Source organism: Myotis lucifugus, unplaced genomic scaffold, assembly GCF_000147115.1.
Source record: "Myotis lucifugus unplaced genomic scaffold, Myoluc2.0 scaffold_17, whole genome shotgun sequence".
Taxonomy (NCBI): domain Eukaryota; kingdom Metazoa; phylum Chordata; class Mammalia; order Chiroptera; family Vespertilionidae; genus Myotis; species Myotis lucifugus.
This window is the reverse complement of record NW_005871065.1, coordinates 12,262,030-12,286,328: the sequence shown is the minus strand read 5'-3', so window position 1 is coordinate 12,286,328 and position 24,299 is coordinate 12,262,030. Positions and strand designations below refer to the sequence as shown.

General features: G+C 41.4%; 1 pseudogene; it reads right to left on the bottom strand.

The window, feature by feature from the left end:
• Window positions 1-24,033, bottom strand: part of LOC102443268 — a 54,961-nt pseudogene extending 30,928 nt beyond the window's left edge.
• Between the last annotated feature and the right edge of the window lie 266 nt (window positions 24,034-24,299).

The window sequence follows — 24,299 nt, the reverse complement described above, 5'->3', positions numbered from 1 at the left end:
TTTGCTTTTCTAAAATGTAGAATAAGTGATTTCTCCTCTCTCATCTAAAATGGAAAATTCTGTGATGAAGTGGAGGATTATAGCTATTGGTTTAGTGCCGTGGTTGCAAGCCACATGCAGCTCTTTGGCCCCTTGAGTGTTGGTCTTCCTCAAAATACCATGTGTGGGTGCGCACGTACAGTGCTATTGAAACTTCGTGGCCCATGTGCAGAAGTCGGTATTTTGTGGAAGAGCCATACTCAAGGGGCCAAAGAACTGCGTGTGGCTCGCGAGCTGCAGTTTTCCGAGCTGCAGTTTGCCAATCACTGGTTTAGTGTGTTTGGGGATAAACTGTCTTTCTGGGTAAAAGGATGATTTGAAATCAAAATGGCATATTCTTTGAGATTTAAAGAGTGGTGGTGGGAAAATTTGTATTGATCTATACACTTTTTTTTGCCTAACATGCCTAACATTATTACACTCTTTAAAAATTTTTTAAAGTGTAGTTGGCATGCAATACTATTAGCTACAGGTGTACAACATAGTGATTGGACATTTATATACTTACAGTGTTATCATCACTGTAGTCTAGTAACATCTGTCACCAGACCAAGTTACTTCAGGATTACTGACCACATTGCCTGTGCTGGACATTACACTCTGGTGAGGTGGGTGACTATTGTTCGGGTGTCTACTCCACCATAATAACCTTAATCACCATGTAAATGAAAGGTAGTGTTTTCTGACATTATCTGAGGGTGCTCAGGGGTGACACCTGTAGAGGATGCCTTTCTGTTTTTCTTTTGAGTTGTTTTTAGTTTTCAGGAATCCCTGTGGTCCTCGTTTCCTCAGAGGATGAATCAATGGTGACTTGCTTATCCTTGCAGGATTGGGTTTGTGGTGGAATAAAATGTAGAGACAATGATCTCATGGGAACATATCACGATATAAGTGAACGTAAAATGCATCACCTAGATAACCCACTTGAACTGGTAACGAATATGCAACCAGGTGCAGAGAGCACCGTGTCCGATTGCAGCCTGTCTCCCCGAGGCCCAGTTTCGGATGCGCTTCCCAATGGTTGTGATTTCCTGTCTGTCTTCTCCCAGGTCAAACCCCCCTTGTGATGTGATCCAGCTGGGGTGGGGCTCCAGGGTCTGCGCTGCTGGCTGCTTCCGGTGTGCACTGAGGAGCCACAGCTGCCACAGCTACATCCCAGCTCTGACAGTAGGTAACCGCCAGCTGTTTTCACTCAGCATCTGGAAGCCAGAGCTGCTCAGCAAGACTGTCCTGGGCTCGCTGGATCCCTCCCGAGATGCTGCAGTGCTCCTGCCTGCTCCCCGTGGGCATCGCGTGGTGAATGAGGTGCCAGCTCCAACCAACCACTAGGTAGCAGCCTTCTGTTCCTCCTACAACTGGCCGAGACCCAGGAGAACTTCCCTGAGATGTTCTCTTCAGTCAGAAAAAGGAAGTGAAGTGTGGAGAACCTGGTCCAACTCCACAATATTTTCCTCCTAATCACTGCCAGGATTTACTGTTTCCACAGGGCTCAGCTGATGCTTGCTTTCAGCCAAGGGACTGTTACTCCTTCCCTCTCTCAAGGGAAGTCATGGCTTAGAATGTCTGGAGCTTTGATTTGTGACTTTGAAATCTTTTCCTGATTGGACAACGTTTTTGTTTGCAAAAGAGTTACCGCTTAGACCATGTAAAAATATAAACAGTGCATGAGAGAGAGAGCAGCCACATTGAAAAGGAATACAAGTGTATATATTTCTGTATGGTTGTATCATCTATCATGTTTTCCCTCCGTGTCTCTCTCAATGCCTGGCCATCCTTTTTAGTTAACTGAAAAAAATCTTCTTCATTAAACATCAGCTTTGTTTTGTTCTGGTCCCTTAAAACTATTTATATGGACCCTTTCATCCCTTCCTTAGCAAGCGAGTAAGAAATTGCCATCTTCTTTTCTAAGGTTAACCCCCTACTTGGGTCCCATGCCTGAATAATTTACTTATCAATTATTTATAAAGAGCCTTGGACGGGCTAGGCGTTAGGTAAGAAGCAGAGGACCAATGTGCACAAGTCGGAGTGGTCCCTGGCCTCATGGAGCGCCTGGCCTTGCTTGGCAGATTATTTTCCCAGTCATCACCCTCCCATTGTTCTCCCTTCCACTTCCTTTTTAACTCATTCTGCCCTCCCTGCCTTAAAATTGTTCCTATTTCAAAAGATATATATATTTTTGCTTATTCCTGATGCTCCATTTAGCTATTCCCCCATTTCTCTTTTTCCCCCCTCTCTCTCTGCTCACTCATTTCTCCTTCACTGGTTTTCAGAAATTTGCCTAATCCAGTGTTAGATATTTTTTGATGAAGCTTGACTGTTCACCAGAATAAAAGGAACCTGTTACAATGTCAATTCCCGAGTCCATCTTTGGAAGTTTCTGGTACAATATGTCTGGCCTGGAACCAGGGAATCATTTTAATAAGCCACATCATGTCAGGCAAGTTGGTTCACACTGGGCTACAGGCCTTACAACTCTGTTTCCCCATCTGTCTCTTTTACATAAAGTGGACACTCCCTGTGCTTCACTCTCCAGCCCTTGCTCTTCTCTCCTTCCCTGCTCTCCTCCAGGGACCCCACCCAGAGACCACCCAGATATTAAGGTCCCAGCTTGATGATCCAATCACTGTTCCATATCTAGAACCTGAATTTTGTTATCAACGCATTTCCCAGACTTCACTTCCCCTTTCTCGCCTGCTTAGTGGGTATTTCCCCTTATGTTTGTATGTTCCACCGTCACTCACATTCAGCCTGTTGAACTCATCAATGACTGTATCCCCAGACTGGGTCTCTTGGCTCTCTGGTTTCTATTCATGATACCATTTCCTCATTCATCTGGGCTTAAAAGCTCAGTATCACCCTTGATTCCTATCTCTTTTCCATCTTACATCCAACCAGACACTGTCCTGCTAACTCTCTCTGCATAGTATCTCTCAGATCTCTTTCTTTCTATTTTACTGCCATTGCCACTGTTAAGGTCTTTTTTACTTCGTATCACAACTGCTGCTATAACTGCCTGCCTTATTCCCCTGATTTCGGACTCTTCAGAAACTCAAATTTATCCCACACTATCCTATTGCTCCATTTTCACCAGGGTGCCCACATTCTAATTTAAAAGGAGAAAGCAATCCATCAAGGGGACACACTCACATGCTGTAGGCAGCTAATATGCTTCTCAAAGGCAAGCTACATAGCAGGCTGTTGAACAAAATAGTTTCTAGTGCTTAACGTGACCAACGTCATCTTAAGAAGCAAGTTGCCAGAACCGGTTTGGCTCAGTGGATAGAGCGTCGGCCTGCGGACTCAGGGGTCCCGGGTTCGGTTCCGGTCGGGGGCATGTGCCTTGGTTGCGGGCACGTCCCCAGTGGGGGGCGTGCAGGAGGCAGCTGATCGATGTTTCTCTCTCATCGATGTTTCTAACTCTCTATCCCTCTCCTTCCTCTCTGTGGAAAAATCAATAAAATATATTTAAAAAAAAAAAAAAAAAAAGAAGCAAGTTGTTCTCAGTGACCTCCTGTTCACCCCGGGAGGGGTGGCCCGTCACCTGAAAGGAATATTCTTACCTAGATAAGTAGGCCCATTAAGTTTATTACTGTTTGGAGTATGAAGCTCTTATCAAGTGCGTGCCACATGGCTACAAGCCAGCTGTGTCCCTAGGGGCTGTATACAGGGGTGGCAAAAATAGGTTTACAGTTGTGAGGACGTGAGTTTATTGCATTATTTATTCATAGTACAACTGTAAAACTACTTTTGCCTACCCCTGTGTAAAAAGCCCCCAGCCACTTTTGGGTGAGAGATCCAGGAGGTCCACTGTCTAGCATCAGGGGTGGGCAAACTTTTTGACTCGAGGGCCACAATGGGTTCTTAAACTGGACCGGAGGGCCGGAACAAAAGCATGGATGGAGTGTTTGTGTGAACTAATATAAATTCAAAGTAAACATCATTACATAAAAGGGTACGGTCTTTTTTTTTTTTTTAGTTTTATTCATTTCAAACGGGCCGGATCCGGCCCGCGGGCCGTAGTTTGCCCACGGCTGGTCTAGCTGCTGCCCAAGACCCTGCTTCTGTCTGTAAGTTTCCTTAATAAACTCCTTGTTTACTTCTGGAGTTGTCAGCCTCTTTCTTCGGTATCTCCTTTGGAGGTCAGTTCCAGTTCAACTTGGGAAATTTCTCGACAGAAATCTAATTGTAATCAGAAGGATGATTGGTATTTGTGGCATCAGAGCAGGGGAGTTAATTACAGAATTGGGCTGTGTAATGGTATGAAGAGAAGTTAGCTGGATACACTGGCCTCCACAAGGAAGATAAATGTACTTACTGCTCAGACTAGACCTATGTCCTTGCCCCCCGCACACCTTCTTTGTGGACTGTGCTTGGATGGACAAGGCTGACATGACCTCTGTGATAGTAATTTTTCAATGCTTCCATGGTGCCAACCTCTCATGAGCTGCCCCTTGGAGATGTCAGCACATCCATTGTTACCATCAAATTAGGTGGCCTGGGAACTGACCTCTCATTTATGTTACCTTTACATATCTTTGTGTGGACCCACTACAAATTGATTGTAATGTTAATTCCTGAGTGGTGGCCTGATTCTCCTCATTTTCAAGTTCTTAGTGGAAGATAGGATCCCAATATCCACCATCTAGCAATATAATAATATAAATAAAATTAGGAGAAAAATTGCCTATACTCTCATGCCGTAGCATGATTATTATTAACATTTTTGTGCATTCTCTAACTTACTATGCATTTTATCTCATTATAATTATAGTATAACATCCATGGAGGATGCTCTTCCCTTCATTTCACCTTTTCCAAAGAAACACAGTAAACAGCTGCAAATAGAAACTAAGAGGCTAGAAAACATGAAAGAAAACAAATGCTGAGAAATAGGAGGGCTGATAAGGGCAGGTATAATGAGGAGATAATAGTGAATTGAAATAAATTGGGCGTGAGAGGTGTGACTAAAGTGGTTGGCAAATCCTTGCCACAAAATCAATAATAGAACTGGACTAAATTGTCAAAACCATTTCTGGTTCAGGAAATAAACCAGAAACAAACAAAACATTGAAGTGCATGTATTGATTTAAAAAATCATACAGAAAAACCCTCTGAATTTCATGTATGAACAGTAAAAGTATATAAGCATTCTTGTCCAACAAGGCTGACTTCTCCACCCTCCTCCAGCTCTAGGTGTGACGGTTCTACTGGGACAGGACTGACCACAAACACCAGCAGCTCCACTGGTGGGGACAGATTTGACCTTTAGCGGAGGGAGAAAAATCCACACTCAGTGGCATTGCCAGTAAAAGTAGCTAACTTTGTAAGAAATGAGCAGGCAGACTTGAGGTTACAGTCCTGGTTGGAGGAACCACAGACAGGGATTCTCCATATATTTAACATGGTGATCTTAAAACTCAGAGAGCCATAAAGGTGGCAGATAAACTCTCTTTACCACCTGGCTGACTATAACCTCCTCATTATACCTGCCCTTACCAACCTTCCCATGCATGCAGCTCATTGGAAGGCTGCATGCCTGTTCCGGGAAGATGTGAGAGGGGCCAGGGGACAGTGAAAGCCAGCAGACATGAAAATGCCTGGACTTCGAATGTGTTTTCGAACCAAACTTGGATGTATTGGCACAAGGTGGAAACCTAATGGGCATAAGATGTTTGAGCGCAGCCTTTAACCAACTATTGGCTGACTACAAAGTCACGCAAACACTGGAAAGTCAGTCTAGAAAGTAAGAATAAGAATATAAACAATATTCAGAGACATCAGCAGCTGCACATCACGAGCCTTATAGATCTGGTAGATTTAGTCGAGGGAAAATTAGTAAAAACAAACCAAACCAACCAAACCAGAAAAAATAAATCAGCAATGATTCCCACAGACAAAACTCAGAATCCAGACCTACTACATATATTATCTAAAATGCTCAGTATTCAAGAAAATATTATGCAGAGTCACACAGAGAAACAGGAAAGTGTAACCCACACTCGGGGGAAGAAAACCGCATAGATTATCCTTGAGTAGACTCAGATGTTGTGTTTAGCAGACCAAGATGTCAAGATGTCAGCTGTTATATAGATGTTAAAGAACTAAAAGAAACCATGTTTAAGAAATTTAAAAAGTTAGGTAGTGTCTCAAATAGTAAATACCAATAAACACAAAAACTTGAAAAAAGAATCAAGTGGAAGTTCTAGTGCTAAAAGCTATTAATTGAAACAAAAAAACCCCTAGATTCAACAGCGAAATTAAAATGGCAAAGTGAAAAATCATTGATCTTATAGATACATCAATTAAATGTATTCAATTTAAAGGACACAGACAGAAAAGACATTCAGAGGTCTGTAGGAGAACATCAAGTTTATCAATATATGAGTAATAGGAAACCCAAAAGGAGAGGAGAAAGAGGCAGAAAAATATTTGAAGAAATAATGAACAAAACATTTCAAATTTGATTATATATATATATATATATATATATATATATATATATATATATATATAAATGAGCTCAACAAATAGTAATAGAAGTGAACATCCTTAATCCAGTAAACAGTACCTATTAAAAACCTATAGTTAACATTATATTTCATCATGAAAGACAGAATGCTTTTCTCTAAAGATCAGGAACAAGATGTGGATGTTTACTATCACCATATTATTCAGCATTGTATTGGAAGTTCCAGGACATCCTATATAATAAAAGGCTAATATGCAAATAGACCAAACTGCGGAACAACCAAAACAACCCAAACAACCAGTCACTATGATGTGTGCTGTCCACCAGGGCGTGTGCGTGGAACATGGCTGATGTCAGTTGCAGCGGGATGGTGGAGCAGGTGAGCAGGGAAGCCAAACCATGGTGGAGAGCTGGAAGCTGTCATCGGGGTGAGCCTCTGATGGTTATTGAAAATCCTTTGCTCCCACACACCGCAGTCCTGTCTGGCACTTGCACCTGCTGCCGATGCCGGCCCTGCTCACACCCGCTGCCAGCGCCAGAGCCACTGCTCACACCCACTGCCAGTGCCTGATGCCATCAGCGGGTGCGAGTAGAGACTGCTGGCCCCAATGGCCCCTTAGGGCTTCTCCACCTCCCCCTGCTCCTGAGGGGCAATAGGGGCAGCAGCTGCCACTCACACCAGCTGACAGTGCTGGCCCCACTCACACCTGCTGCTCGCGCTGGCCTCGATCACTCTGCACCTTCAGCGGGTGCGAGCTGTGCCAGCATCATCAGTGATTGGGAGCGGTGGTGGCGGGAGCAGGGCTGCCAGCAGACAGGGGACCGGGGGCCGCGGTGGAAGGGGCTGAGACCCGCCTCTGTGCCTATTGCAGCCTCGCGCGGCCCACAGTTCCTTTCAAAGTGCGCGGCCCACAGTTCCTTTCAAAGTGCACGGATTCGTGCACTGGGTCCCTAGTGTAATAATAAAAAAGAATGAAGGAAGGAAGAGGGAAAGAAAGAAGGAAAAAGGAGAGAAAAGGGAGAAAGAAAAGAGGGGGAGAAAAAGGGAGGCGAAGGAAAGAAAAGGAAGTTGGAAGGAAGGGCATCTAGATTTGAAAAGAAAAAGTAAAACTTTTTTTTTTTAACTTTCAGACAACATTATCTTGTATGTAGAGAATTCTAATGTCTATTAACTGGTGACTAGGAGAACAAAGTGTGGTATATTTTTACAGTGGAATACTATTTGCCAGTAAAAAGGAAAGAATGACGTATACATGCTACAACAGCAATAGACCTAAAAGACATTTTACCAAGTGAAAGAATCTAGACATATTGCGATTCTATTTCTATAAAATTTCCAGAGAAGAAAATTCTGCTTATAGAAAAAGTAGATCACCTGTTTTTAGGAAAAGTTCACCCTTTTAGAAAGCCATTATTATTACTTGTAAAATAATAGGGAGAGGGAAAAAACCCAAAGTTATTTAGTCCTCAACTCTTCTTACATCTCTTCAAGAATAAGTAGATAATGACTTCTCTTGAGTAATTGGGGTTAATGAGTTGGAAGAATGGAGCCAGATAGATAGCAAAATGGCATTTTTCTTCCCTAAAGTGAAATTTCAAAGCTGGCAGTTCTTATACAGCCAAGCATTTCCTAAAAGTAGTTCACAGTCATCTCTGCTGAAATACTGAGGAATCGCCATGTCATCATTCCTCTCTGACTTGTGATATGTGCAATGATGTAATGCAAGTGATTATTTCTGCTTAGAGATCTCAAACTCTCGAGAATAATATTTTCTAGACCTGAATCCCAATTGTTTACAAATTAATTACATCACATATCTATGCTTCACTTACCTGCACAGTGATCATGTAACGCTGAAGGAAATGTGATTATATTCTACCTGTATTAATTCAGAGCACAGTTGTCTGATCATTAGTTTGAGTCCCTAAGACGGAATCATCAAGAAACTATAATGCAGTTCCTGTCTTCTCCTAACATAGTCTGTATTCTGCTGGTGATAAACTGTATTCTGTTGGCAACAAAATGATTGCTCAACAGGACAAATGTGGTATTATTTTCCATTTATAAGCCTGAGACCAGTCTCTAAGGTTGTTTCGTGTACACCAGCCTTCAGCATTCCCACAGCCAGCCACGAGTACTTATGTAATAATCATCTGTGCCCAATCATTAAGGGAGACTTTGTTCATGACCTTCTGAGACGCATTCTGTTTGATAAGCAGGGTTGGTGGACTCTTGGCCAGAACGCAAGTGACAGAAAACACTTCTGTTACAGTGAATGCCCTTCTTTGATGCACAGAGCTCATTTAGGGGTCGAGTTGCCAAAATGGACATTCTGTAGAAGAGCAGATTATATTCTGCGCCCCTGATTCATTTCTTCCTAAGGTGTTTTGGGTGGTCATGTGTGGCTAAGTTGGGCAGAAGAGGCATCACTGGAATAACACATGGTGCTTCCATTGTCAGAGGGTTAGCCTGCTTTCAATCTTCGAGTGACAGACCTCTCCTTTTCTGCTGATAAACCTAACTGATTAGTTTCACAAGCTATATATTTCGGCAGGCCATAACCATAGACATCCTTTCCAAAGAGGGAAGTGGCATGGGAGGGAAAATAAGAGCTGAGATAAAGCTATAGATGGCACAGGCTTTGATGGTGGAGATTCTGCATTCTGTGCTACTTGGGTTCCACTTCAGTGATCACCTCAAATTACCACGGGCAAGTCAACAAGCCTCTCTACAGCTCAGCTTTGAAATGGGATGGACTGCTTTTTTTTTCTTTTAGTACCAATAAGGTATCATATGTAAAGTACTTAGCGTAGGGACTAGCATTTAGTAAGCGTGCAATTGTAATAATTTTATTCATTCCATTAGTATATTAACTATGTCTGTCTCTCTGTTTTGTTTTATTTTTTCAGTGATTGTTCTAGGCTTACAGTAAGCATCATTAACATTACCATCTAACTTTGCATATGATGTCACATATATCACATCACAGAATATAGTGAACATATTACAGTGCATAATACTTTCATTTTACCAATTGTATCCCTTTTGCTATTTTTGTCATACATTATACTCTACATGTTATGTGTCCCACTTTATTATTATTATTTTAATCACTTAATTCTCTTTAAAGAAGTTGAAAGAAAAGAATATTTGTTCATATTTACCATTTCTTTATTTGTGAAGATCATAATTTCCTTTGGTAGCAATTTCATTCTTGCAGTGCAGGTCTGCTGCTGATTAATTCTTTCAGCTATTTTCTTTCTGAAAATGTTTTTATCTTGTTTTCATTTTTGAGGGATATTTTCAATGAATGTTAAATTCTAGAATAGCAGTTTTTTAAGTGCTATAAAGATATAAACTTATATCTTTAAGAACTATCTATATATATAAAACCCTAATATGCAAATAGACCAACCAGTAGAACAACTGAACAACTGAACAACCAGTCGCTATAACGTGCGCTGACCACCAGGGGGCGCACATGGAACATGGTGGGCATCAGCTGTGGCGGGATGGTGGAGCAGGTGAGCAAGGGCGCCAGACCAAGGCAGGGCGCCAGTCGCTGTCTTCAGGGTGAGCCTCTGGTGGTTACTGAAAATTCTTTGCTCCCGTGTACCACGGTCCTGCCAGGTGCTCACACCTGCTGCCCATGCCAGCCCTGATCACTCGGCGCCATCAGCGGCTGTCAGACCTGATTGCCCTTGAGGGCTTCTCCACCTCCCCCTGCTCCTGAGGGGCAATCAGGGCAACAGCTGCCGCTCACGTCCGCTGCTGGCACTGGCCCCAATTGCTCCATGCCGTCAGCAGGTGCGAGTGGGGCCAGCGCTGTGGGAGCGGCGGTGGGAGCAGGGCTGTTGGCAGACAGGGGACCTGGGGGCTGAGGAGGGAGGGGCCAGGCAGGTGCACAGAAGATGTGCCAAGAACTGCCTCTGTGCCCACCGCAGCCTCGGGGCCCACAGTTCCTTTCAAGGTGCACGGATTCGTGCCCTGGGCCTCTAGTAAAGATGTAAAGTTCTGACTTTCATAATTTCTCATGACAAGTCTGTGTACCTTCTTATTTTTTTTCCTAAAAAAACTGTCTTTTTTCCCCTGAATACTTTTTAGATTTTTTTCTTTGTCATTTCGTTCAGTACTTTGACTACAAGGAGCCTAGGTGTGCTGTTCTTTATCTTTATTCAAAGCTTAGGGTCCCCTAGCTTCTTAAATCTGTAAGTCTTTGTTTTTCACCAAATACATGTGACTCTCATTTCTTCAAATGTATTTCTGCCCCATTTTCCCTCTCTCTCTCTCTTTCTGAAACTCAAATTATATTTAGACTGTTGATGTTGCCCCACAGGTCATTGACTCTGCATTTACTTTTTCCAATTTTCTTTATCTCTGATCTTCACATTGTAAAAGTTCTATTGATCTGTCATTAAATGTAAGCACTTGTTTTTGCTGCTTACATTCTGCTGTTAAACCCATACAGTGAGTTTAAGGGGCATTGAGTTTTGTTTTGTTAGCCAGTTATATGAAAGGTGAGTCCTTTTGTCCTGTTAGTCTTCTTTATCTTCTTCATTAGGAGAATCTCTTTTATTTTAGTCATGGGGCATGCCTCTTACTCCAGGGTGTGGCCGCTTAGTGAGCAAACTCTACCCTGTCTGGACTGGAGCTCCAATGTCTCTCAGCTCTCGGTATCCTCCGCTCTCACCATCCAGGTCCCAGCCCTAAGGCTGGGATCTTCTCTAGGCTTCCTAGAGTCTTGCCTCGCAGATGTGTCCTACAGATGTTGGCATGGTACAACCCATGGCCAAGGACTCAAGCCTTTGCTGATTTATGGGGTGACCCTCTGTGCTTCTCTAATCCCACTATCAGGAAATAGCCTGCCCTGCAAATTCCTGCTCCCTCAGCATTCTAGAACTCTGTTCTGTTCTTCTCAGTTCATTGAAACTGCTCTTTCCTTGGACTCGACTTCCTGGCCTCTGAAAAAATATGCTCCCAGGCAGAAAACTGGGGTTATTGTGGGACTTATTTTGTGAGTTTCCTCTTCTCAAGGATCCTAGTTCTGTGCTGCCTATTTTTCATCGCCTGAAAGCAAATGGCCTCCTATATTCTATTTAGTTTTATAGTTGTTTTTGGTGGGAGGGCAAGTCTTGTAGGTACCCTATCAAGGATGGTAGTAGAAGCTCTGTATTTAACTTTCATGTTCTGATTCCAGATTATCAAGGTTGAGCTTTAAATCTCAAAGTGATTTATCCTGACACCTTCTCTGGGCCAATCCTATTCATTGTAAATGTGCTATTTAAAAAAAAAAAAGTGAAGCCCTAACTGGTTTGGCTCAGTGGATAGAGCGTCGGCCTGCGGATTGAAGGGTCCCAGGTTCGATTCCGGTCAAGGGCATGTACCTTGGTTGCAGGCACATCCCCAGTGGGGGGCGTGTATTTAACTTTCATGTTCTGATTCCAGATTATCAAGGTTGAGCTTTAAATCTCAAAGTGATTTATCCTGACACCTTCTCTGGGCCAATCCTATTCATTGTAAATGTGCTATTTAAAAAAAAAAGTGAAAAATATCTTAAAGGTAGTAGTTTTCCAAGAGAAAACAGTTGACAAGATGAATCTATGACATATTATGAATATCAAAGCGGATTATTAACTATCTTGCTCTGTTTTATTTCTTGATTCTTATAGATAAGAATTGACTGTTTCAATACTAAATATAATTTTCTGCATCAGGCCTTTTATCAAATGGCAGTCTCTCTCTCTTTTTATGTTTGATGATAGAATTTTGGTCAGAAGGCAGTTTTAAATGTCTGGGCACACGAGAATCATCAAATGAATGCTCTAACACTAACTGTATGCTCCTTTAAAAAGACCAGACTTTGCTTTGACCAGAATTAATAAGAATCTTAGATTACAAATTCAATATTTATAGTAGATTTCAGCTTCTAGGCTTAGTAGTGGAATGTACTGGTTTCCTAGAGGTTTCAATATAGCTTTGTAACCAGCTGTTCTGGTTAATTGTGTCCTTTTGTGTGTCTACGAGAGACAGGATGTTAAAGTTTTCGTCTCAAGTTTATTTTTCTGCTTTGCCAAATATACTAGGACGAAAGGTTGAATTTCATACAAATCCAGTGCATCAGTTTATTGAATCAAACATGTTTTTATATCACTTGAATTGCAGATTTGCTTGACTTTTACCTTACTGCACTCTTTCTGTTATGAGGCTTTTAAGTGGCTTCCCTCCCTCCCCCCTTGGTTCATGTCTTATATGAGCTTTGGGGGTCAATTACAACTGTGCCTCACTGCCTGCCTTGTTCTCTGCCAGCAAGATAAACACTGAACAGAGCCTTTTATCTTAGCAGGGCCTCTCCAGATACCGCATTAGAACAACTTTTCTCTCTTCAATGTATTATTTATGGGATTTTAAGTTATTCTTTCACTTTGGGTGTGAAACCAAAGTGTTCTTATGCAGTGTAGCAGGTGTGGCGATAAGTTCAAGTGATTACCTGTCTTCCTGTGATTTCGTCAGTGGCACTTCCTTCAGTTAATCACTTTCTGGCGCTAACATTATGAACTTGGCTTTACAGTCCTTTGTGATTGAGAAATAACTTAAACGTGGGTATGTTGAAGGGTGACATACAACTCTATTGGGCAGAGGCTGTTTATGGTGACAGACAACCACTGATTCATTCACAATTGCAAATCATTGTCCTACTTACCGAGATTACCAGTTGACCATACTAGAGTGAAGACTGCCTTTTGCTTTTGGTAAATGCTCCCTTAGATGACTGATAACCTTTCGGAAAGATTGTTTATCAACCACCTCCATCAGAATCATCTTGGGTGTTTGAGCCACCCCCTGCCAGACCTGTATCATCTTTGGGGTTTAGGCCTGGAGCCTGCATTTTAAACAAGCATTCAAGGTGATTCCCATGCACTTTCTTGAGAGGAGATATTTTAAGATTCAAATTGGCAAAATATATACCAGTTAAATCTGTGAGCTGACGAGCTCATATGCCAGATGATTTAGAAAGGCCTTTCTGATGATCCTTAAGAAGTGTGTGCCACTCCTCCATCAATTTCTAGCCCCTTTCCAGGCTTTACTTCATAGAACTTCTCAAGCCAACATTTTATTACATACTAGAGGCCTGGTGCACGGATTTGTGCACAAGTGGGGTCCCTCGGCCGGGCCTGCAGGATCAGGCCGAAACCAGCTCTTCGACATCCCCCAAGGGGTCCCGGATTGTGAGAGGACGCAGGCCAGGCTGAAGGGCCCCACTGGTGCACGATCCGGGCCAGGGAGGGATGGCGGGAGGGCTCCAGGGCATGTCCGCCCATCTCGCCCAGTCCCATCGGACGGGCCCCAGCAGCAAGCTAACCTACCAGTTAGAGCGCCTGCCCCCTGGTAGTAAGTGTACGTCATAGCAACTGGTCAAACGGTTGAATGGTCAGAGGGACAATTAGCATATTAGGCTTTTATTTATATAGATTTATTTGTGTTTTATGTTTCTCTCACTTAAATGGGAGGTTTATGGGGTCAGTCTTGTTTACTTCTCAAGAGCAGTGCCTGCCATGTAGCAAACACTCAATAAATATTTTTGAATGGATGGATGAATTATTAAATAAATGCATAAATGACTCTCAATGGAAACAACCCACTCATACAAAATAATAGGGATGAGAATGTATATTTATTTTGCTCTCCTTTTTTAAAATATATTTTTTATCGAGAAAAATATATTTTAAAATATATTTTTATTTAAAAAATATATCAATAGGGAGATGGAGAGAGAGATAGAAACATCAATGATGAGAGAGAATCATTGATCAGCCACCTCCTACACATCCCCTGATGGTGATTGAACCCACAACTCAATACCCTGACTGGGAATCAAACCATGACCTTCTGGTTAATAGATAGACACTCAACCACTGAGACACACCAGCAGGTATTGCTCTCTTCTTTTTAATCTTCATATCTATTATATATTTTTATATATCAGTATACTAGTATGTGCATGTCTTAGCTCTGCCATTTATTGGCTGTGTGACCTTCGGTAAGTTATTTAACCTCTGTGCCTCAGTTTTCTTAGCCATAAAATGCAGATAATGGGGTTCTTGTGAATATTAAAGTGGTTAGAACAATGCCTGGAAAATAGTAACTAGTTTACAAGTGTTAATTAACTGCTTGTAAAATTATTATTATATCCTTTGATTTAAATTTTATTTAAAAAACTTAAAAATATTCTATCATAAATATAGTTTCTTACTTAACTACCTTTTGTTTGACCTTTGGGTTGTTTCCAGGTTGCTTCACTATCATAAGTAATGCTGTAATAACATCCTTGGACATAAACTTTTTTGAGTATCTGTAATTATTTCCTTGGACCAAAGCCTATAAAGGGAATTATGGCTACAATTCTACACTTTTCTATTATTAGGGTGGGCTAACTGCTGTAATAAATAGACTAAAAAGGTATAATGGCTCAAATACAGTGCAACTTTATTTCTTAGATTTCAAAGTGGGTGTTGCTAATTCCCTCTGTTACAGGCACCTCTCACAGACACCAGAGAGGGTTCCTGGGCAGCTGCCTGACTCAGAGAGAGAGGACTGTCCCCAACCTGGGTTCTTTTTTTTGCAAGTCATATTTGAAAATCTATTCAGACAATATAAAGAATTTTTACAACTCTATAATAAAATGATAATCTAACTTAAAAATGGACGAAGGACTAAGAACAGATATTTTACTAAAAATGATATACAGCCCTGACCGGTTTGGCTCAGTGGATAGAGTGTCGGCCTGTGGACTAAAGGGTCCCTGTGTTTGATTCCATTCAAGGGCATGTACCTTGGTTGCAGGCACATCCCTAGTGGGGGGTGTGCAGGAGGCAGCTGGTCGATGTTTCTCTCTCATCGATGTTTCTAACTCTCTATCCCTCTCTTTTCCTCTCTGTAAAAAATCAATAAAATACATTTTTAAAAAAAGATATACAAATAACCAACAAGCACATGAAAAGATGTTCAACATCATTAACCATTAGGGAAATGTAAATCAAAACCACAATGAGATGCTGCTCACATTTGCTAGAATAGCTACAATAAAAAAGACAGACAATAACAAGTGCTGTCAAGGATGTAGAGACATCAACCTGGATTCTTTTTCTCCATATAAATTAATTTAAATGAGAAAACTCCAGGTGATTGTGTTGTGATAAGGCCCATTTATTACAAAAGTAATTTATTAAAAAGTAAAACATGCATATGTATTGAAGAAGCAAGGCAAGCAAATATTTACATCTGGCTTATGATGCACAGACAGGCTCTTAGCTAATCTGAAGAGTGAGTTTGGTGGAGGGTTGAGGTGTTATATATCCTCCTGTCTATAGGTTTCAAAATTCCTCTGCTGAATATTTTGGTACAAATTAATTCTCAAGGTCCCTTTTTACTTTGTTGTGTCCCTCCCAGAATTCATGAGAAGCACCTGGCAATTTTATCTTGCCAAGCCTGAGACTGCTGGCTTCTCTGCTGAGGGAGTAAAACTGCCCTTTCCCACCCCCCTACCCCCTCCTTTCCTGCATTTTCTTGTCAGGGAGGCTTTTTCCCACTTGCTCTCAAGTGTCCTTGGTTTGAGGAAGGTAATGGCTTGTTATTTACAAGGCAGCTGCAAATTGCCCACTCTGTTTGGCCTTGTTTTAATTTCCCTGTCTCAGTTTTCCTATTCCTCTTGCCCTGGAATTTTGCTGGTTTTTCACTGCCCTGTAACACCTCTTCTCTAGCCATATTGAGCTCTACCATCATCAAGATAAGGTCTCTGGTGTTATCATTCCAGTTTGCTTCAGGCCCCAGGAAGGGGAAACAACAGGTGAGGAAAGCACATCCCTTAAACTCCATAGCATAGACATGATGCTCCTCCAGCCGCTCACATCCCACTGGTGAGAGGGAGTCACGTGGCCGCTCACGTCCCACTGGTGAGAGGGAGTCATGTGGCCTCACTTCGATGTTAGGAGAGCTGAGAAATGACCCTGGCTTTGTGCAGGACCTGTAATGGTCTCAGCTACTTGAATATTGTTGATAGACAACGTCAACCCAGCTACTTGAATATTGTTGATAGACAACGTCAAAGAATCCTCCAGAATGACTATACCTAATGAGTCCAAATTCGTATTTCTCAAAGCAGAGGTGATGTAATTAAATATATATTTATTGGGTCTTGTGATATTTCCTTGTGGTGTTACCCTCCCATTTAGCTATTAAGGTGCCAAACAACTATATCCTTCTTTCTCTGAATGTTCCAAACCAAATTGAGAGATCAACCCAGAAGTCAGGTGAAGATCATAATACAGTAAATCCAGTGATTTGAATAGAGACTATGTTGGGCCTGACGTGATAAAAGAGCTTTCAACTATCCCCCCCCACCCCTCCCAACCTAGCCTGGAAGTCTGCTGCTATACAAGGTTGTGTCTAAAGAGAGGATTTTGGAAGGGCACTTACAGAATCCAGACCTGCCCAAGGAAGGGCAGCCCTGACCTCTGACCCGGGTATTTTTGTTAGAGAGGTGCAGGAGTGACTAAAGAGAAGATGTACACCTTGAAGATAGAATGGTACCCAGAATGAGAGCTGCCAGACCAGGCCAGATGTGAAGAGTGAATCTTGTGCCTAACTTCCCCGATCAGATAAATCAACCCCCTTCCATTCGGAAGAACTTATGAGAAGCAGACACAGAGTGCATGCTTCCTTTCTAATACTCATGAAGAAGCAGAGGCCTCAAGTCTATGGGCTGAGGTGGGGGTTGACTCTCTCTTCTACTTACACGAATTCTTCCGGGAGGTTTCAGTTTTCAAGAAGGAAAGTAAGAGTGGTGGGAGTCAAGGCACTGTCATAAGATTCAGGCTCTATGGAGATAGTAGATCTCACTTTCTCAGGTTGGATTGTTGAGACCTTAGTCATATGGTCACACATGACTGAGGGGGAGACTCATTAATATAGTCTGGCCATGTGCTCAAGGTGAGAACCGGTTTTGGTGGGCACTCAGCTGTCTCCATCACATTGATCTGCATACCATCCTTCCTCCCAAGGCACTGATTTACTTTCCTGAATTTCCCTTCAGTAAACACTGCCCGCTCGAGAGGGGGGATGTAAGAGGAAGAAATTAAAAAATTCACATCCAAGGATATTATTTCAGCATTATTTATGATAGTGAAGCAACCTGGAAACAACATAAAGGTCAAACAAAAGGTAGTTATATAAGTAGATATATTTATGATAGAATATTTTTAAGCTTTTCCTTCCTCAGGATCTTAGATAGTGAGTGTCCGCACTGATTCCAGGCTGGGGATGAGGTAAACTGGGAGATGCTGTTGCTGTGTCCTGCCCTGTTTTACCTTCCAGAGTTAGGAGGTGAGAGGTTTTATTTGATTGGCCTGCTAGCCCTTTTCTTGTTTTTCTGCCTCTTAACCCACAGACCTGTGGTCTAGACTAGAATGTTCAGTGCTTTGTGCCAGCGCCTTCACACTTAGTCTGACATATTTGTTCGGTATTAAAATTCCTGGAGGACCTGAGAAATGTGCATTGACTTACTAATGCATTCCGACATATGCACTGATAGATAATTTAGATGAAACCTTTGGTAGTTAAGAATTTTTTGAGAGCTGTGCTGGGCAGTCAATTCCAGCCAGGATTCTTGGAGTAACCAAGGAATTACTATAAAACTCTTTTTTAAAAAAATATGTTTTTACTGATTTTAAAAAGAGAGGAAAGGAGAGGGAGAGATAGAAACATCCATAAGCTGCCTCCTGCACGCCCCCTACTGGGAATCAAGCCTGCAACCCAGGCACATGCCCTGACTGGAATCAAATCGGTGACCAGTGCATAGGATGATGCTCAATCCACTGAGGCACACCGGCCAGGCTACCATAAAATTTTTAAACAAAACTCTAATCCTTTCTCTCAAGTAGCTTAAAATATGTTAAAATGCGTGACCTATGGAAAATGTAAAAAAAAAAAGCCTATTTTATACATTATAAATTCTATAATCTGATTTTACTTGATTATCTTAAATAAGACTATTTTGCTCCTACTTTGCTATTCAAACTGGGAACAATAGCAATGAATAATTGTATGTCCTTCATCATTTCAGCCACTTACACAGATGTCTCAAAAGATAAGATTTTATTTTGGGCAGATGATATGACAACTGACTGATTTGTAAGCCTCAGGCTCAAGTTTCCTAGGATAAGCTAAAAATGTTCACAGTATTTTTAACTATGAAATAAACTTTTATCATTTCATTTGAAATGGTCCCCCAAACTTATTCCAAATATCTCTGTTATGAAGATGAAATATTTTATCTAGGTGTAAAATTACTTCCCAAATGTAATTTTCCCCCCAAAACATAAATCTAACGCTCGGCAAAACTTTTCAAAGCTATTTAAAACCGTAAATCCTTTTGAACGTTAAAAAATGCCCCAGGCATGTTATCACTAAAAGTCCCAACTAAAACCTCATGCTTCATCAGTAAGGACCAAATTCATCCAATTTCTGCCAAAGAACAGGTTATGGCCAACTCATTCACAGATGCTGTTGGTGGGATGCTGGATATCTTAGTCTGTTCAGGCTGCTGTAACAGAACACCATAGACTGGTAGGCTTGAATGACAGACATTTATTTTTCACAGTTTGTAGGCTGGCAAGTCCAAGATCAAGGTGCCAGCAAGATCCCTCTGCCTTGCTTGCAGATGACTTGGGAGGGGGGGGAGCAGGAGAGAGAAAGAGAGGGAGAGATGGTTCTCTGGTATCTCTTTATAAGACCACTAATTCCATCATGAGCATCCCACCCTCTCAACGTCATCTAAACCTAATTAGCTCCCCCAAATCCCATCTCCAAATCCCAGCACACTGGATATTAGAGCACCAACATATACATTCTGGGCTCTACAAGCATTCAGTACATATCAATGGGTTGACCGCGTCTTGTAATGAGTGTACACATCACTACCCATGTGTCTTTGAGACTTGGAGCCAATATAAAGGCATGACTCAGGCTGGAGAAGGGGTCAGGGGCACAAGAAAGAAATGCAGCCCCATGGCCCCCACTTAGCTCGAATGCTCAGAACTGGCTGCTTTGCTCTAACATTCAAGGCTAGAAAATACTTCTATCTATGGTCATGCCTGACTTTGAGACAATGTTAGAATCTCAAGGCAAAATGTCCAGAGAGGATGACGCAAGCTCTTGGAGTATGTCAAAGGAGAGACTTTAAAGTTACAACTTAAGAAAACTTGGCAAGCTGAAACTGGTTTGGCTCAGTGGATAGAGCGTCGGCCTGTGGACTGAAGGGTCCCAGGTTCGATTCCGGTCAAGGGCATGTACCTGGGTTGCGGGCACATCCCCAGTAGGAGATGTGCAGGGGGCAGCTGATTGATGTTTCTTTCTCATCGATGTTTCTAACTCTCTATCTCTCTCCCTTCCTCTCTGTAAAAAATCAATAAAATATATTAAAAAAAAAAAAAGAAAACTTGGCTAAAATTGGGCCTACAGCTTTCTAAATAGTCCATGCTATTAGTGTTCTTGAAAGATTGCGTGTCTATACAAGAACACTATTCAGTGTTTTTCTTCAATAGTTATAATTGCATTGTAGTTATATAACAACAATATATTGAATCTTTTGTTTCATTATTTAGTATTACTGAGTTTTAGAAAATGGATTACTATTAGGCTATTAAACATTTGAGTAACATAGTTCTTTTCAACTAATTCTAGTCATTTTTAGACATTAATGTTATCTGTGCTAGAAATTTACTCAATTTTAAATTATTTGTGGGCCACTGTTAATACACCAATAATATGGGATTTAAATAAGGTGAAGGGCATGGCATTATGAAGGGTGACTGTATAATTTATTATCCAAAACCAAGGCGCTTTGAGAGTGAAAGGGGCATATTAATAATTATACTAAGACACCAGGCCTGTACTCAGACTGTCCTGGTCAATATGTACATGGGTCACCTTGTTTCTTCTTTGTGTCACATTACTTGGTCTACATTTATGTAGAAATGACTGAGATGGATTAGATCAAGGGCCTGCAATTTATAGCCTACAGGACAAATTCAGCCTGATGCATATTTTTGTAAATAAAGTTTTATTGGAACACAGACACACTCATTCTGTGACTACTTTTTCTCTAGACCAGCAGTGCTGAGATAGTAAAGCAAAGACTGTGTGGCCCAAAAGACTGAAATATTTTCTATCTGGCCCATTACAGGAGAACCTTGCAGTAAGACTATCTACGAGCTCACAAAGTTCTCATCTTTTTGATTCTTTATAATCCTTGGTGCTTTAGCTAACATTGTTGAATAAATAAAAAGCTGTGCTTGGCAAATTTTATTTCAAGATTTTTAGATTAAGTCTTGGTACAAAGCAGCTTTTAGACACAAAACCCTGCAAGTTAACCTGGTGAGGATTTGTTGCTGTTTCTGGGAAGCTGTGGCAGAGGCATGGTGAATGAGATGACCCTGAGAAGCCCCGCAGGAGTGGGGGTAGAATCTGTGTTCCCATTGGAAGCTGCCTGGAAGCAGGAATAAGGCTGTGACTGGCTATCTTAATAAATCTTATCAACAGGGCAGGAAGACTCGAGTGAGGGCAAAGCTGTAATTAGTAATAAAGCATCCGTCACTCATTTGAGTCAGGACCGGGGGTGGGGGGTGTTTGATAATTTTGTGGTTGCACGGTGGCCTTGTTTTTGTCTGTCCTTAGATAAAAGTAGGAAGTGGTCTTGTCTTTTGACTACTTTATCCTGGTCATGAAGTGACCTTGTCTGATATCGATGTTCTGTGAAACTGTTTATGTTCAAAGGAAGAACACCAAGGCCTAGCTGTGAACACCACTGTGGAAGGACTCAGCGGGAAGTGTTCGCCCACGGATGAGTTTTATAACTGAGTGTTATTTGAGATTTATCTCTTCCTCACAAAACAAAAAGATTAACATGTTTGTTTATTTTTCTTTTTTTTTCAGTATAACATTTTCAATTCTGAGGCTCTATGTTTTGGGGATTAGCATTTGCCTACCACAGGGTATTGCAAATTTCATAAACTGAGCAGAAGATGGTGGTTCATGAAATTTTAGTGAAAGCCTATATGTTGTAGTTCCCTAAACTGGCACACAATAACAAAAGTGTTATTTAAATAGAGAAAAGATGGAGTCCACAATAAAGATCTGATGATTTTTGAGTACCTATCTGCCACATAACATAGTTTTAACATTAATAAAACAAAGACAAGGCATGGAAAACAGACAAACACATTAGTAGAAAGGCATTATTCAATTTAACTAAATTTATTTTTATTAGATGGGTAAAACCAAAGATATACCAAACAAAAATATAATCATATAGCTCTATGTAAGTATGTAGATATACGTATCTACATATTTACACATATATACAATGAATAGGAATTCTTTTTCCATATTGTGGCTATTGTCATTTGATCTTCTATACTATGCTGTGAACTCTTTGAAAGCAAGGAAAGTCTTTTATTCATCTTTGTATCAAAGTCCACAGCACATAATTTGTTTATTTTAATATTGAAGGAGGTGGAGAGCAGGGACGATGCTTTGTTGATTGAGCATTTGGAAGTGCTTTGTAAGAATCTTCCAAGGTGAGTAAAGAGTGTTTGGGGGAATAAATTTCATGCAGCGCTCTCACAAGTAACTTCCAGCTTGAGGCCATCTGGACAGAGGGAGTAGCAGGGGTGCTGAGAGGGCCAGGTGGTGCAGCCGGGGGAGTCTTCATGGGCCCTGCTTCTTGGGAAAGTAGTTAAAAGGATTAACTCCCTTCTTCTGTGACCTCAAATGCAAATGATTAACGACAAGGGAGTAAGAAAGAATCTTTAGTTATCAAAACACAGTAACCCAATCCCTCAGAGAAACAAATGGGATGTGGATTTCAGAGGGCTGGGTTTCCAAAGCACACGGAATAAAACAATGCATTGCTACAGTTGTTCAGTTTTCACACATTCCCACTGCAAAAATATCAGGGGCAGCTTTCCCATGCTGGACTCAGGCTGTGTCATTTATTTCTCCCTTCAGATTCATTTTGCCAACCGAGTCAATTCTTTGCTATTTCATGAGAGCCTGGGTAATACAGATATGATCTAGTGCATGTTCTTTAACTTCTCACTTCTGTGTTCTTTATGCATCGTTATCAGCTATCTTTCATTTGTGGCCTGTTTGCTAATTCTCCAGGCATGCAGTACTTAATTGGTTGTATGCATTAGACTCGGCAGATTTTGAGAGTGTCGGCGAGCTTTCAGAAGTGGAGGGTAAGCTAAGCAGCGGCTGAAAGACTAAAAAGGCATGGTTTGCCTATGAGGTCATACAGACTGTACATAGACAGTCCTGGGCTAGAATTCTGACTACTGTTTGCTGTGTGACCTCTGATAAGTTACTTGACTTCTCTGAGCCTCAGAGTCTGTTCACTGAAAATAATATTGCTTACCTTGTAGTATTGCAAGGATGAGAGCGACAATGCACTTAGTGAATGGGAGCACTCAGGAATTGTGAACTCTTATTAATAATGTCCCTTGTTGGCCCATTGTCCTTGGAAGGCATTTATTTCTGTGGCAAGGATGGATTAAAGATGACTAAGGCGTGTAGGAAATCTGGAACACAGAGGGACCTTGAGAAACTGTTATTTTCATCTAGAGGAATGTCTAAATCATTTATGATAGGTAGTTTTGATTTTCTCTTTTAATGTCTCTGGGAGTGGAGACTTTAATGCTTTACAAGGAAGTTTATTCTAGTGTTTCATCATCATAATGGTTAAGCAGTTCTTCTTTACATTCAGCAGAAATCTGTCTGGTTTCAATGCAAGCTCATTTTCTCATACTTCGACCTCAGGGGAAAGGAGAAAAACTGAGGAATCTTTCTGTTGAGAAAAACCTTCCCATATCGAGTCATCACTCCTTTCTCACTTCTCCCTGAGTCTGAATGACCACGGTCCTTGAACAGTTCCTCATGGATACTGGTGCCTGGTCCTTTGTCATCTTTAATTCTTTTATAGGAGGCATGTTTATTTTCTTCACATCTGGTCCTCTTGTCAGAGTCAGAGTCCTGCAGAAGAGAAGAGAAAGATGTCTTCTCAAGGCTGCAAAAAACAAAACAAAAACTTCGATGGCATGCTAGCAAAACCCACAGCTTATTAGAAAAGAGTTTCCTGTAATGAACAGGGCCTTTAAGAAGGATTCTAGTATCTTTCATGATGAATCATATAATACAGCATGGTGGTTAAGAACTTGAGTTCTGGAGTCATACGGACTTGGGTTGCTCCTCCTCTTGCTATATCTGTGGTCTTTAGCAAGTAATTTAAGTTCCCCAAGCCTCAGCTGTCTCCTCTCTACAAAAAGGATAGCACCCATACAAACCTCCTGGGCTCCCGAAGTCGCCGCGGGTTCCAGTTATCAATGCGCTGCCTCTCAGCTCCAAGCTCACCTTCCAAATACGCTGTGTAACGGACAGCATTCTTCAAGCCCCTCTCCTCCACAGTGAGCATAATGGTGCCTTTACTTTACTTGCCTTTGGTGTCAAATTCACAAATGTTCTCTATGACCAAGGTCCATAGGTTTAGTACCTATGTTTTCTTCTATGTACTGTATTGTTTCAGATCTTATATTTAGGTCTTTGATCCATTTTGAATTAAATTTTGTACAAGGGGACAAACTGTAATCTAGTTTCATTCTTTTGCATGTGGCTTTCCAATTTTCCCAGCATCATTTATTGAAGAGGCTTTCTTTTCCCCATTGTGTGGTTTTGGCTCCT